Source organism: Bufo gargarizans, chromosome 4, assembly GCF_014858855.1.
Source record: "Bufo gargarizans isolate SCDJY-AF-19 chromosome 4, ASM1485885v1, whole genome shotgun sequence".
In the NCBI taxonomy this organism is placed as follows: Eukaryota; Metazoa; Chordata; class Amphibia; order Anura; family Bufonidae; genus Bufo; species Bufo gargarizans.
In genome coordinates this window covers 296,235,027-296,251,288 of record NC_058083.1, presented here as the reverse complement: position 1 = coordinate 296,251,288, position 16,262 = coordinate 296,235,027, and the positions used below count along the sequence as shown (strand labels likewise).

Genomic DNA, 16,262 nt, shown 5'->3' with positions numbered 1-16,262 from the left:
TTTGCAATCCACAAATTGTGGGTTCGCAAAACACAGACACCAGCCGTGTCCGTTCCGCATTTTGCGGTTCCATATATCCCTCCCTATATTAGAAATGTCTATTCAGGTCTACAAAATTGACAAGAATATGACATGTTCTATCTCTTTTGCAGTGCCACAGATCGGACATACGGATATGGACCACACATGGTGTGCTGTCTGCATCTTTTGCAGCCCCATATCTGATATATTTGGATAGGATGCAGACCCATGTGCATGGGCCCATAGCTGTCGGTCAAATGCTTTAACGGCTGAAGCTATTCTTTCTGATTTGCACCCCTTCCCATGTAGACAAGCATGTTTGGCCAAGCATATATGTCTCCTCAATAGGGAGAAGGAAATAAAAGGCTGCCAAAATACCCTTGGTGGTGGCTCTTCTTCCATGACAATAAAAGGAATGAGCATTTTGAAATCCAATAAGCCCAAACCTTCTTTCCCCTGACATCTATACTGTATATTATCTTGGTCAACCAATATTAACCGGACAGAATAAGTATCAAATAAATCGAAAAAACAGACCCGCAAGGAGTCATAATAATCACCAAAAAATGAAACTGACTTACGTATATATGAAAATCCCAAAGACTTTATTATAAATATATATGAACAATACATACATTGCTTAATAAAAGAAGGCAGCACAAGGCAGGACACACAGATGAGGAGCAGGACCCAAATAGAGGCCGGGAGATCAGTGCACGAAAATAACAACAGGGAAAAAAGAATGCTAGCTAAAAAAGCATACCTCAAAACCTCATGACAGCAACGCCCCAAACAAAGTGCAAAGGAGGCAATTGTAGAGATTGAGGTTAGAGTACATGGAAAAGATTAAACATACCCTGAGTGGTGCAAAGATCTCTTGGCCGACTCCTGACCCAACGCCGTTTCGCCAGTAAACCTGGCCAGGTTTACTCGCATTGCACTGATCTCCCGGCCTCTCCTTGGGTCCTGCTCCTCATCTGTGTGTCCTGCCTTCTTTTATTATGCATGTATGTATTGTTCATATATATTTATAATAAAGTCTTTTGGATTTTCATATATACGTAAGTCAGTTTTTTATTTTTTGGTGATTACTGTATATTATCTCTATAATATGATATCCAAAGTACAGACATCTTACTCCATAATCTGATTCAATAGATAAAATGCAGTTTCACATAAAGTGCATTATCCAAAATACTTATCACTAACTTTCCTCTCTGACCCATGTGAATGGCCCCGTTGCAAAGCTAAGCTTACCTGCTTCCTGCCACTCTGTGGCTCACAAGCTGTCATCAAATAATTTCCAGCCTCCCCCCCACCCATGAGCAACTGTTGCCAATGACTGGCCTATGTGACCCAGCAGTGAGGTGCCACTTAGGGACAATGTGGCTATGTCTTACAAAAAAAAAGAAGGAAAAAAATAACTTTGAATTATAAACTATAAAGGAACTAATTTGCTTTTTAAATTAGGCTCTACATTTTTCCGCTTGTACAATTCAGGAATTATGGTGATAAAAATCCTGATACAAATCTAAATTAAAAAAAAGCTACAGAAATCCTGTTTTAGATGGCATAACACAGCACATTTCATACATACACAGTATATTTTGAACATTCATTTCTGTTGGTAACATTTACAGTCTAGAATTGCACCTCCCTAGACAAAATAGTGTAACTTAACAAGTCAAGTTGCGTTTCAATCCTTCAGTTAATCAAACAGTCAATCATTTTTTTACACAAAATCTGAAATTAAAATAACTATTGTATAGAAGATGAGCGTTCCAAAATTCACTGGTATTAAAGGGAACCTGTCACCAAAAAAATTGCTTATTAAGCTGTTCAGAGTACCTTATCGTGCTGCATAGTAGTGTCCTATTGCACTTTTTCTTCGTTTTTGCGCATTTAGCCTTATTGAGAAATCAATGTTTTATTCAGCTGCTGCCCCGTGCTTCAAGTCAGGCTTGAAGTCAAGGGGGCAGCGGCCTAGGCATCTCCAATCCTGCTCTCCCCGCCTCCCGCCGCCTTTATTGACACGCTGGATCTCAGTGCCGGGACCGCGCTCTCAGCTCGCATGCGCAGTAAAGGGCTGCTGTAGCGTGATCCCGGCTCCGGCTCGTACACTCAGCCGGCCAGAGATCACGCTCTGTATGCGCAGTTAGAGAAGATGCCGGGCGCGAGTATGTAAGGCTGGCGGGCGCATGCGCAGTAGCGAGACTGAAGCCGGCTGAGTGTACGAGCCGGGATCGCGCTACAGCAGCCCTTTACTGCGCATGCGGGCTGAGAGCGTGGTCCCGGCACTGAGATCCGGCGTGTCAATAAAGGCGGCGGGAGGCGGGGAGAGCAGGATTGGAGTCGCCTATGCCGCTGCCCCCTTGACTTCAAACCTGACTTGAAGCACGGGGCAGCAGCTGAATAAAACATCGATTTCTCAATGAGGCTAAATGCGGGAAAACCAAGAGAAAGTGCAATAGGACACTACTATGCAGCACTATAAGGTACTCTGAACAGCTTAATAAGTGATTTTTTTGGTGACAGGTTCCTTTTAATGTCTTAACGATTTATGTAAAGAAGTACATGTGGATCCACTGTGCATACCAAACAGATTTAGCTTGGGGCTATTCCTATGGGAATTGTCAATGTGGACTCCTGGTCTTCACCCTTTCACCCCGGTACAGAGATCTGGTCTTCCAGAGCAGTCTTCTTTCAAAGGCTACTGACCCAGGTGGATGGAAAGACAACAGTGCATGGCACCAGGAGGGGAGGCAAGAGCTTGGTCGCACTTGTAGCCACTCATAGTACTGCCATTTTTCAGAAGGATAATGATCGCTCACACACTGCAAAAGTTTCCCAGGAATTTCTCCCCCAAACTGCAACTGCCTGGTCATTATATTCATCACCAATCAAGCATTTATCGGACCAGTTGGGACGCCAGCTTCGGCAACCTACGAGCGTGTAGGTTCTACAGACCCAGTTGCAACATTTGTGGACAAATGTGCCGCAGGATACCATACAGAACCTAATATATCGCCCCATGCATCTTGCTCAACTGCTTACACAATCCGCGTTAATCTATTTGTTTATATATAGAATTACTGTGGCACAATATTAAAGGGCTGTCTAATATATTGCCGTCAGCATCTTGTTGAACTGCTGACACATTTGCAGTTAAAGGAAATCTGTCACCAGGATAATCGCTATTGAATTAAAGCCTTAGCCTAATAGCACTTAGTACCTTATTTCCAGATGTGTTTTTGTTTCAGCAATTAGTGTTTTCTATCTTCTGAAAATCCAGTTTATTTGGTATGCAAATGAGCCAGTAAGGTGCCCAAATGGGCGTCACTCTTAGTTTAGATATAAAATTACTGTGCCGCAGTATTAAAGGGTGGTCTAATATATCGTCACATGCATCCTGTTGAAAAGCTGACACAATACCCGTTAATCTTTTAGTTTATATATAGAATTACTGTGCCTCAGTATTAAAGGGCAGTCTAATATATCGCTGTCTGCATCCTATTGAACTGGTGACACAATCCCTGTCAATTGTATTATTCAATTTTTTTTTTATTTTTTGGAGGGGGGGGGGGGGGAGGGGGGAGGGTCGATTAACAAAAAAGGCGGCTGATAAATTTTCCACTATGGCGATCAGCGCACATGAAAAGTTCATATTTTCTAATAAGGCAATACCTATTATTTTTTTAAGTTTAAATATTTTTAAATATAAAATTGGCAAACGGTGGTGATATAAACTTTCATTTTTATTTTTTTACTTTTACAGTAACAACTTCTAACCCCCTTAGGGGGCTAGAACCTGGGATCTTTTGATCCCTTGTCCTATTCACCCTAATTGCCATTCCCCGTCATTGCAGCCGGGTGTCTGCTGTATGATACAGCCAACACCCTCTGCGTATGGAGCGGGCTCAATGCATAAACCCGTTCCATACATATCCTCAGCCACCGTGACGTACGGGTATACCTGACCTCTAGCGATTTGTGAATTAATTCATAAAGTCGAATTTCTTGTTGAAGTTCGGCAAATCGACTGAATCAATCTGTAATTCTTGGTTCCTTTTTTTTCGTCAAGGACTGTATTTTTATATACCCGTTTAGCAACATATTACAAGGCAACATGTTAATTGAGCAGTTATGTCACCTAACAGTAATTTCTGCCAAAGCAACAATGCTGTCATAGCAATTCATGCCCACAATATGGTCTGGCACTGCTAGAAGAGAGGTAATACAGCTGTTACTTTTGCCCAGGTAACATTGCTTATACAACAATATAAACCACAAAAGTACTGTTGTTGCGAGCCACATAGTATTATTATTGGCTTCTAAAGTAGCAATATCCAAAGCTGTGTGCAAAGAATGATTCCCATGCAGTAGTGCCAGGCGTTCAGTTCCTGACAGGTACAACGTAAATATGCCAATTTATGTCTTTAGAGAGATAAAACAGAACAGTGTGATGGATGCGGGTTGAATTTGATATATAGGCAGCTTGAAAGAGTCTCTGTACCGTATATGTCCATTAAGTCAGTTGGCCACTTGGATAGGAAAAAGCCCTAAGGAAGTACATCTAACACCTTGTGCTGATTCAGCTGGTCTCACACTGTACATACCGTTACCATTAGCCTGTAACGATGCAGTGTTTCATGTATTTCCAAATGAAGATTCACACCAACTAATAGAATGTAAAAGTTTATTCTGGATACATTTGTAGACATGATATTAGACACTTTAACCACAAAGCATTCCTGGCAAAGGCGTTCTCACACGATTTTTTTGAAAAATAAACTTAAGAAATGTTGGCATGGATTTGTTCTGACTAGCCAGACATTTAATGTACTGTATGCTTCTCCATAAAAAGTGATTTCTGGTAATCAGACATAGACGTTAACATATTGCAGGCCTTTTAACGTCAAGTCAGTTTAAATATGGGGTTTCATATCGAAATTTACTACTGTAGTTATTCAGTGCATAGACATGAGATATAGATGTAGTCGTGTTATCTTGTGACCAAATTCATTGAAAAAAATCTATTTACATTTTCTTGCCATTGTTTATACATTAACCATCAAGTTTATCTCGGCTACATCTGTAGCCAGACAAGTGGATAGATTGATAGACAGATAGATATGAGCTGGATGGACAGATAAAAGATGGATAATAAATCGATAGAGATATAGAAAGGTTTAAACCCTAATAACCAGAAATTTGAAGGAGTTATCCAAGAATTTGATATCAATGGCCTATCCTCAGCGCTGTGACCTCTTCGAACAGCTGATCGGCAGGGGACCCTGGAGTCGGACCCTGTCGATCTGATATTGATGATCTATCCTGAGGATAGGCAATCAAAATGTAAATCCCACAAATATCCATTTACTGAAAGTGCAATAAATAATCAGTGACTTTCATTCCACAAAACAAGGCCATCAGACCAGTTCCTGATGAAGCAATAAGTGTAAATTGCAAAGCATTGAGTTCTTTTTAATATGTAAAACTGATGTGTGAAGTAAACAACGTGTCCCCTATTTACAGTCTAGGATTTATGATTGATGGAGGTCCCAGACCACTAGAATAGGGGTTCCATGCCCCTGTATGAATGGAATGGCAGGTACCATATGTTTACTGACACTATATTCATTTTCTATCTGACTACCTGAGTATAGCAAGAAAAATATTTCATGAAAACAAGAATGGAATACAGATAACTGATCTGGATGGAAACCATGGTCAAGAGGATGGCCAACAATATCCAGTAGGCAATGTAATAAGATATTTTACAACAACAGAATCAGATTGCAAGGAGACTAGAACACTCAAGTGATCTTCCCATGAGGCTAAATGGCTGACCTGTGTCTTATCAAATAGTCATATGTGGATGGCCCATGGGCTTAGGGATTGAGACTTATGCTTGTTATTCTGGGCGCAGACTAGTGATTTCCTTTCAGAACCGGTACTGATGACAGCACGGGGCACTATAACTGTATTGGTGCTGCAGGAATGACCAAGGAAATTGAAGCCTGAAAGGTTCTTTCTCCAGATGAAAAACAGAAAGACACACGTGTGATTTCCAACAGATGTTGAAACTTTTATTAGTGAAGTTTTAGACATTCATGTCTCAGCTGATTTAGAATTTGTTTCCACCTTTAATCCATCAACTGAACGGAATCATGGACTGGCACAGTAAAACACAGTCTTATGAAATATCACATGGTATTTGAACTGTAACAAACGTTGGAAAACACAGTCTAAACTGACATACACTAAAATGTCTTATGAAAAATACACAAAAATTGTATCTGAACAATGTATATTCTTTCATAGCCTGGCTATTTTACCATATATTTAATGAATGGAAGTAGGCATGTTAAGCAGGTTATAAATGCAACACATCACTTTGAGTATATCACCGTAGGCAAACCAACAATCATTCTCTCCAAACATTTTCTGTGCTCTCATTATACTCCCAGTTTTTACAAATACTTTGCTATTTCAGTACATGTACAGGTTATCAAGGTTACAATATTGCTACAAAAAATACATAGACCCAATATAGGGTAGCCTATAATGATCCCCTGAAAAAAAAAATGCAGACTCGCCCATAACAGATAAACCTACAGCGAAACAAAAGAGTCTAGAATGGCAATGTATACAAAAATAAAAATAAACTTTATTGAATAAATAAATATAAGAACGTAGAGGTGACAAAACACACATTAAATGTGTGATACCTCCCAGCAGACAGGGTATACAAAAGCTAATTAGTACAAGGTGAGCAAATCATAGGAAAAAATGCGTATAGCAGCACAACGAAAAATTAAAGTCTTATCTTGTGGTGGTGCCAGCCGTGTTGGGAGACAGTCAGAAGTTCCCCCTTGGATGCGTTATATAGAAGAAACCGCAGCACTCTCCTGTCTTCAATTCAGTGGAATTTATTTCACCAGCAAAAAAAAATGCGACGTTTCGACCGTAAAGGTCTTTCTCCAAGGTGAGCAAGGCGCCCCCAGAAGAAGGTGTTTCCGCCGAAACACGCATCGGGGAGTGTGATCCTCCCAGTGGTAACAGCATCATTATGGGTAAGCTACAATCATAGTAAGTGCATATGTGTCATTTAATGTGAGTGCCATTATAAAACTTTGACTAGTCTCTATCCTCTGTAGGCTATACACTGCTGCACTTAGCACTTTACTATTGTTTAATAGATGGCCACCTGCAGTTCCTTTATACATGCATCTACTTCATGCCTATTGGTATGCATATACTTTGTGTGGGTACCATTATAGATCTAGGTTTGATTCCTGCTTCATTGGTTGCATGGGTATTGCACTCAGCACTTTACAAGCTAAGTGATATTTAGTCTTTTGCAGGCTCTTTTCTTATGTGCTCACCTTGTACTATTTTAGCTTTTGTATACCCTGTCTGCTGGGAGGTATCACACATTTTGTGTGTGTTTTGTCACCTCTACGTTCTTATATTTATGTATTCAATAAAGTTTATTTTTATCTTTGTATACATTGCCATTCTAGACTCTTTTGTTTCGCTGTAGGTTTATCTATTTCAGTACATGGCAGGAATATTCTAGGACATAGCAGGCACGGTTAAAGCTTTGTTACTTAATTTGTCATGCATTACATTTGTTTTACTTGTGCAATGCATGACATGAGAGAAAAAAAACTGAAGCAATTGATGATGAAAGCTATCATCTATTACATCAGTTTTTCTATACTTCCTTTCTTGGTCCTAGAAAGGACACGAGCGCGCTGTCAGTGCACTCATGTTCCCTCAGCAGCACAGGGGAGAAGGAGTCACTCTCTCCCTCCCCCCGTGCCACTCTGCCAATGAGGAGAAACGAGAGGAGGATAATGATAATTAACGTCTAATACAAATACAGGAGGCGGTGCCCAGCCTATATGACAGGAACCTGCGGGGTTAACTGCTGCCGCTGATCACAGCTCCCTGTCAGAGGCAGGGTGCTGGCTATGTGATTCTGGACCAACACACCCGCCTCCTGAATTAAATGTTAATTATTATTGGTGGCGCACTATTAATATCCCCAGTATTAAAATCATTGGTGGCGCAGTGCGCCCTGTCCCACACCCCCAGTATCAAAATCATTGGTGGCCCAGTGCGCTCCCCCAACCCCACAGTATTAAAGTAATTGGTGGCAGTGGCCACAGGGTCCTCCCCTTCATTGGTGGCAGTGGCATCTTCTGATCGGAGCCCCATCAGTGTAATCCTGGGGCTCCGATTGGTTACCATGGCAGCCAGGATGCTACTGAAGCCCTGGCTGCCATAGGTAAGCTCCCTGCTGCTGTGTGCACTATGCACAGGGCAGCAGGGACAGTGTGAGATCCTATTCACCCGAATAGAGCTCTATTAGGGTGAATAGGACAAGGGATTAAAAGATCTCAGGTTCTAGCCCCTAAGGGGGGAAATAGTTATTAAATAAAAAGTAAAAAAAAAACACCAAAATATTAAATATAAATCACCCCCTTTCCCAAGTTTACATATAAAATATATAAACAATAAATAAACATATCACATATTGCAACGTCCGAAAAGTCCAAACTATAAAAAATATATTTTTTTAAATCTCCTATGTAGTGAACGCCGTAACAGAATTTTTTTATTTATTTTTATGAAAATGCACAAAATAACTTATCGGCTATCGGCCTGAAAGTTCACACGTTATCGGTATCAGCTCTAAAAAAAATCTATATCGGTCGATCCCTAGTATGAACACAACCTGGATTACAACTAATTGGAATCGACTTTTTATACCAACAAGCAGTGGGCAAATGGGTAAAAATGTCCTTTCTGACTGATGGAAATGCATTCACTATCACTATGACGGTGGCGTGTAAGGAGTATTGCTAAAGAATAGGTCAGCGGATATTACACTAAAGATTGGGTATAAAAGGGATAGGGAAAGAGGAAACTGTATAAATTTTATTGATGTTTGTGTGTGTGGTGTAATGGACACAGGAGAACAAAATAATTGGGTGAAAATATTCATCATCTGTCGGGAATCGGGAGCTCCCTATACACATTAAAAGGGTTGTCCACTTTTTCATATTGATGACCATCACCCCCACTGATCAGCTGTCTGAAGAAAAAGCAGCACTCTTACGAGCACTGCCTTGTCTTCATTGTTTACCTGCTCGCCATCTGAATCGCAGAGGTGAGCAGGTGTAATTACTACTAAGCGGTCCCATTCACTTCAAAGGATCAAGTGAATAGGACAGAGGCATCCCATTGAAGTGAAAGGGGGCAGCAGGAGTTGTAATTACACCTGCTGCGTTTGCGATGGTGAGCAGCTAAACAATGAAGAGAAGGCAGTTCTCGTACAAGAGCTGTTTTCTCTTCAAACAGCAGATCAGAGAGGGTCATTTGATATTGAGGACAATTATAAGTCAGCTGATATTGAGGACAATTTATAAATTAAGTATGCCCTGGTGTTATCGGGAAGAAGATTTCAACACTAATAATGGTAAGGTTCTCAAAATGGACTCTAGACATTTTTCTACGTGGTGTGCAGATAGCTATTATTTGTTTCACTTTATGCATTTATGGAGAAGTCAATAATACCTTAGAATATTTGCATACTGTACATTTATGGGTATGTGCACGTTCCAGATATGCCGCTGATTTTCTGCCTTGAAATTGACATGCGGTCTTGATTTTAGAGAGACTTTAAAATGGTAGAATCACAGCCTGATAGAACGTTGAAAAGAAACATATTGAAGTTTTATTCAAATTAATGATAATAGAGGGAACGAATATATCAAAAGGATTAAAAATTAGGCAAACAGGAGACCTCAATGTAGAGGGGGATTTGAGATAATTACCATCTACATACAGGACATCCTGACAAACAGCCTAAAGTTTGCTAGCATTGGAATACCTGCGAACGAAGGCTATCGATCATACCCACTGGGGACAGGGACTTACTGTCAGAGGCTAGCTCATATCATGTATCCACACCCTATATGTATATGTAATCGACAATAGGTGGAGGAAGCACTAGTCTGAAGAGTCAAGTCAGTATACACCTGTTAAATGATATCACTGAATGCTAATACATGCCCTGCCTAGCGAGCTTTGCTTAGATAGCAAAAACGCTCAACGCGTTTCTACATGGACAGCACACACCGCATTTCATCAGGAGCGGTCAAAGTATAGACCTAAATGCCAGTTACAACATTATTGCCGCACTGTTGCGTGCTGGCATCGGCTCTAGACTTTAAATGGACCTACTTAACCACCTCCCGTCTGCCCATTGACTATAAACGTCCAGGAGGTGGATCTCTATTTCTGAAAGCACGTTTTAAAACGTCCTGCAGCTTTCCCCCCTGTGCTCCGCCCCTGTACATAGAAACTCTGTGACTGAGCTCCCTCCTGACAGCCAAGAACATGGAGCTTTACCCTGAGACCTTTTTTGCTGGTCTCCGGGCTTTTGATCGCTCTGACAAGCAGTCAGAGCGATCACAAATGCATTTGCCATCTCCCTCTTATTACTGCCAGTCAGGGAGGGAGATCGGTATTTAAACTAATCATCGCGATGGTAATGTAAAACTGTAAGCCCTGGAGACCGATCAGCATGGTCTCCGGGGCATGTGAGCGCTGTAATTTCCAGTTACAGCGCTCTGAAATGCTTGTACTGTCTCCCTCTCTGTAGCGCTGGCAGGAGAGAGAGATCGGTACATTCACACCACCAGCGATTCCCCAGCAGCTGTTTTTTACTGGAGACAAATCAGCATGTGTTGTGAGCGCTGTAATTTGCAGTTACAGCGCTCAGAAAGGCTTGTACTGTCTCCCTCTCATTAGTGCTGGCAGGAGAGGGAGATCGGAACATTTACACTCCCCCAGCAGCTGTTTTCACTGGAGACCAATCAGCATGATCTCTAGGACATGTGACTGCCTGAGCCGGGTGAGTGCAGGAGCTGTGAGGTCTTTCAGAGACCTCGATCAGCCCTGCACGAAGGCTGTACAGCACAGTATTGCACTGTACAGCCTCTCTGGGGGTGCATTTCTCCTGTAACTGGGGCTACTTTGTCAGCCCCAGTTACAGGAGATATCAACAGTGAAAAAAAAAAAAAAAAAAAAAAAAGTGAAGTTAAATGTCCCCCAGAGGTCTTGTATGACCTTATGGGGGACGCAAAGATGTAAAATAAAAAAAAGTAAAAATAAAATGTAAAAAAAAAAAATAAAAAAAGTTTTCACATGTAAAAATAAAAAAATCCCCAAGTAAGGAATAAAAAAAATAATTTAAAAATAGAAAAAATAAAATAAAATAGACATATTTGGTATTTCTGCTGTCCGTGACGGTCGGCTCTATAAATATATCACATAATCAACCCAGTCCAATAAACAACATAAAAAATAAAATAAATAATTGTCAAAAAAAGCCATTTTTGTCACCTTACATCACAAAAAGTGCAACACCAAGTGATCAAAAAGGCGTATGTCCCACAAAATGGTACCAATAAAACCGTCACCTCATCCCGCAAAAAATGAGCCCCTACATAAGAAAATCTCTCAAAAAAGAAAAAAACTAAAGCTCTTAGAACATGGAGACACTAAAACATCATTTTTTTGGTTTCAAAAATCCTATTATTGTGTTAAAGTGAAATAAATAAAGAAAAGTATACATATTAGGTATTGCTGCGTCCGTAAAAACCAGCTCTATAAAAATATCACATGAACTGAACCCTCGGGTGAACACCGTAAAAATAAAAAAATAAAAACTGTGTCAAAACAAGCAATTTTTGTCACCTTACATCACAAAAAGTGCAACACCAAGTGATCAAAAAGGCGTATGTCCCACAAAATGGTACCAATAAAACCGTCACCTCATCCCGCAAAAAATGAGCCCCTACATAAGAAAATCTCTCAAAAAATAAAAAACTATAGCTCTTAGAACATGGACACATTAAAACATAATTTTTTTGTTTCAAAAAGGCTATTATTGTGTAAAACTTTAATAAATAAGAAAAAGTATACATATTAGGTATCGCCACGTCCGTAACAATCTGCTCTATAAAAATGTCACTTGACTGAACCCCTCAGGTGAACGCTGTAAAAATAAATAAATAAAAACTGTGCTAAAACAACCAATTTTTTGGTCACCTTGCCCCATAAAGTGTTATAATAAATAATCAAAAAATCATATGTACCCAAAAATAGTACCAATAAAACTGGCACCTTATCCCCTAGTTTCCAAAATGGGGTCACTTCTTGGGAGTTTCTACTGTAAGGGTGCATCAGGGGGGCTTCAAATGGGACATGGCATCTAAAAACCATGTGGAGTTCCTTTTCTTCTGCGCCCTGCCGTGTGCCCATACAGCAGTTTATGACCACATGTGGGGTGTTTCTGTAAACCGCAGAATCTGGGTAATAAATATTGAGTTTTGTTTGGCTGTTAACCATCAATGTGTTAAAGAAGAAATTGGATTAAAATGGAAAATCTGCCCAAAAAGTGAAATTAAAAAATGTGATCTCCATTTTCCTTTAATTCTTGTGGAACGCCTAAAGGGTTAACAAAGTTTTAAAATCTGTTTTAAGTAACTTGAGGGGTGTAGTTTCTACAATGGGGTATTTATGGGGGTATCCACTATGTAGGCCCCACAAAGTGACTTCAGACCTGAACTGGTCCTTAAAAAGTGGGTTTTGGCAATTTTCTTAAAAATGTGAAAATTGCTTCTAAACTTCTAAGCCTTCTAACGTCCTAAAAAAATAAAATTACATTTCCAAAATGATGCCAACATAAAGTAGACATATGGGGAATGTTAAGTAATAAATATTTTATGAGGTATCACTTTCTGTTTTAAAAGCATAGAAATTGAAATTTAGAAAATTGCGAATTTTTAAAAATGTTTGGTAAATTTGGGATTTTTTCATAAATAAAAGTGAAATATATTGACTAAAATTTATGACTATCATGAAGTACAATGTGTCACGAGAAAACAATCTCTGAATGACTTGGATAAGTAAAGGCGTTCCAAAGCTATTACCACATAAAGTGAGATATGCCAGTTTTGCAAAATTAGGCCTGGTCAGGAAGGGGGCAAATGGCCCAGATGGCAAGTGGTTAAAAAGGTCCAGAGATGTGAATCTTCAGATTCAGGTTTTACCAACACAAGGACCAATCCTTGTGGGTTAAACACCATTAAAGGGGTTGTGCGCAAGGGGTTGTGTAGAGGCTGCGCAGTGTAATTACAACTGGTCCATCCCATTTAAGTGCAAGGGATGAGCAGTAGTTGTAATTACACTGCACTGTCACTGCAAAGTAAGTTAAAGCGAAGGAGGACTGGCACTTCGCTATATACTAGTGGGACGCCTTCTCTGGAAGTGTGCACCACGTGCAAACCGCAGTGCTGATCCATCTTCCTCAATACTGCAAAGGAAGATGGCGCACAGGTAATTTGAAAAGGAAGCAGCATTAGCACAAGTGCCACTACTCTTTCCAACAGCTGATTGACAGGGGGTGCTGGGAGTCAGACACCCAATGATCTGATCCTGAGGATAGGTTATCAATATCGTAGCACTGCACAACCCCTTTATATCTTCATTCAGGGAATACTTGAGCAGTTTAGAACAGCTCCCATTGGATTATTGCTGGAAACAGTGCATAGCAATTTGTATCTACAAAGTCTCAGGGCTCTTTGGATCACTAAAATTAATCGTAAACACCTGTGATACCCAATGTGTCAATAAACTGATTTGGCTTGGAGCTACTTCTAAGGATGTTATCTTAGTGGCCCCCTGGTCTTCACCATTTAAACCTTATATAAGGATGTGGACTCCACTGCAGGGGAACCACAAGGATGATACCTCTTGAAGTAGTCTCTATTCAGTGACAGCTAATGCCAAGAGACACCATTGCGTAGCACCAAGGGAACAGACTAGAGAGTGTAGTCAGTGGACAGGATGAGGTCAGGGCAAGCAGAGTTTCTACAATCTAGTAAGGCAGGGTCAAAATGGGAGTTAGGGAGAAGTTAGATCAGGCAAGCCGAGAATCAAATCCAGTAAACCGGTAGAGCCTGAGCACAGGAGATAAAAAAAAAAATGGAATGTAGGGCACCTTCACAGGGACTAATAAGGAAGAGACCTATTGCTCAGGCACGTGAGGCAGAATTATGGTGCAATTTGTGCCAAAAACACTGGCATGCATGATTTGCAACACATTTATTAGGTGTTTTAGACACTTTCCGTGATCTGTCAACCAAGGCGGCATGGGTTAAGGAAAGTGGGCGTGCTTTCGCAGGTAAGATGGCATGGTTAAATTTTGGCGCATTTTTGAGTAAACTAAGGCAACAAACAGTTGATGTAAATTTAGACTAGATAGTCGATAGGTGTGCCAGATTTATCAGCCATTGTGATGTATTTGGCACAATTAAGTTTACACTGCCTTACTTTTAGACATCATTAGTAAATGAGGACCATTGTGTATCTACCAAATCTCATTCATTCAGTCTTGCGGCACCCAGCCCTGTTAAAACTGCATGTACACGGCACCAAAAGCAAGTGTTTTTACTGCAGTTACAATTTTTTTGCAAATCAAAGTAATCTTATACTGTATGTAAAGGAGCAGACATAAATTTAGAAATGTAAAAATTAAAAATGTCTATTGAAATATGTATATATGTTTCCTTTCATACACACGCCCTCCACAAACCTAGACACTCTGCTGAGCTACTAAAAAGCCCTTTTATACTATATATTGTTTATACTTCACACTACTAACCATTAAATATAAAGATACACACATTAAAAATGAAAACAAAGAAATAAAACAAAAAGGAACAGACTAATAAACATCAGAAGATAAAATAGCCTCCCTGTCAATTTTTTGCAAGATATATAAATAACTTTGATTTATTAATTAGAAACATTTAGGAATGTATTTTCCAAGCCACACTGATCCAACCTCAGTACAAAAAGACTGCCAAGATAAATGCCATAGCCTTCCTTAATTTAACACATGGGATCAGATGAATGAAAATCCAATTCCCCTTCCACTTCTCAAAAAGTGTGTCTTACTGCTAGGAAACAAAGAAATGATTTTCCTCTGGAAACGAATCAGAAGACACACCACCATTTGGTAGCCAGAATATAATTCAACTCGGTATAAAAACTGAAAAAAAAAAAAAAAAAGTTCAAAATCTATCATATAAACATTGTTTAAGGAAAAACGAAATTCCTGAGCAAAGCAAAGCTTGCAGATCAGAGTGGCCAGGCTGTGGTGATGTTCACATCTGAGACATAGACAGACCCAATGAGAGTGGATTTGGGGCTGACCTGCGTAAGCAAGTGCTAACAGGAACTGGACAATTAGAACCCTCTTCATTCTGCAACAGGTAGGACCATGTGTGCTCTTTGATGTAGGGGATTCTGTAAACTCGTTTAGAAGCAGAGGGATACTGACAACATTTTATTCAGCATACTTTACATTTTTCTTTTACTTGAAGACAGGCAGAGCAGCTGAAATATGTGTGAGGTGGCAAGATGAATAAAAGATTAAAAGGTTCCTTTCTGCATCAATCAAGTAACAGCAAAAACAGACATCAAAAGCCAAACTGCATTAGAAAGTAATTTATATTTACAGAAAATATCTTTGGCATCTCTTTATGTGCAGAATAGAAATTTAGAGAAATGAATCTGGCAAGCTCAGTATTTCGGCTGAAAGTAAAATAATCCAGCAAAAATGAGCTTGCATACTTACTAAAGTTGCCAGTGGAGGAATGCACAAATTGCTTTAGCATGGGGTGTATGAAAGCTCTTAGCGCAAGAAGACATAAGAAGGATGCTAAGAATCTACTGTTAGGAAGCAAGTGACACATCTGTATTGTCCAATTATGGATATAATCAGCTGTGTTATAAAGTTTGAGCTGTGTTGCTATTAAGCAGGTAATATACGTGAAGTAAGTTGGGTTTTATTAGCAAACTAAATTGCTGATCTAAATATCTGTAGGAAACTGTAATTTAGAGAGTGTTTTGCTCCTTGAGAATGCTGGAAAATGCGCATCCACAAAGCAGTACTAATAGTCACAGAGATGTTATAAAGTCCGATACGTCTCACCACTGCATAGGCAATCAACATTTGAAAAAAGTTGCTTAAAGTAGAAATACAGCTCCAGCTAGCAAAGCTTATTCATGGTATATTAAGTGATACAATTCTCCAATATATTTTCTACATAGTTCTCAAGATGTCTGCTTGCAGTAATGTAAAGGGAATGGGC

At 39.8% G+C, this 16,262-nt stretch overlaps 2 protein-coding genes across 2 annotated transcripts in view; one reads left to right on the top strand and one right to left on the bottom strand.

Moving 5' to 3' along the window:
* NT5DC1 (5'-nucleotidase domain containing 1) overlaps nucleotides 1-16,262 on the bottom strand; it is a 273,566-nt gene that overhangs the window by 134,320 nt on the left and 122,984 nt on the right. The gene's annotated exons all lie outside the window — the stretch shown is intronic.
* COL10A1 (collagen type X alpha 1 chain) overlaps nucleotides 15,209-16,262 on the top strand; it is a 76,576-nt gene continuing 75,522 nt past the window's right edge. The window contains exon 1 of the mRNA XM_044288785.1: nucleotides 15,209-15,380. The gene's annotated coding sequence lies outside the window, so the exon portion shown is untranslated. The remainder of the gene's footprint in view (nucleotides 15,381-16,262) is intronic.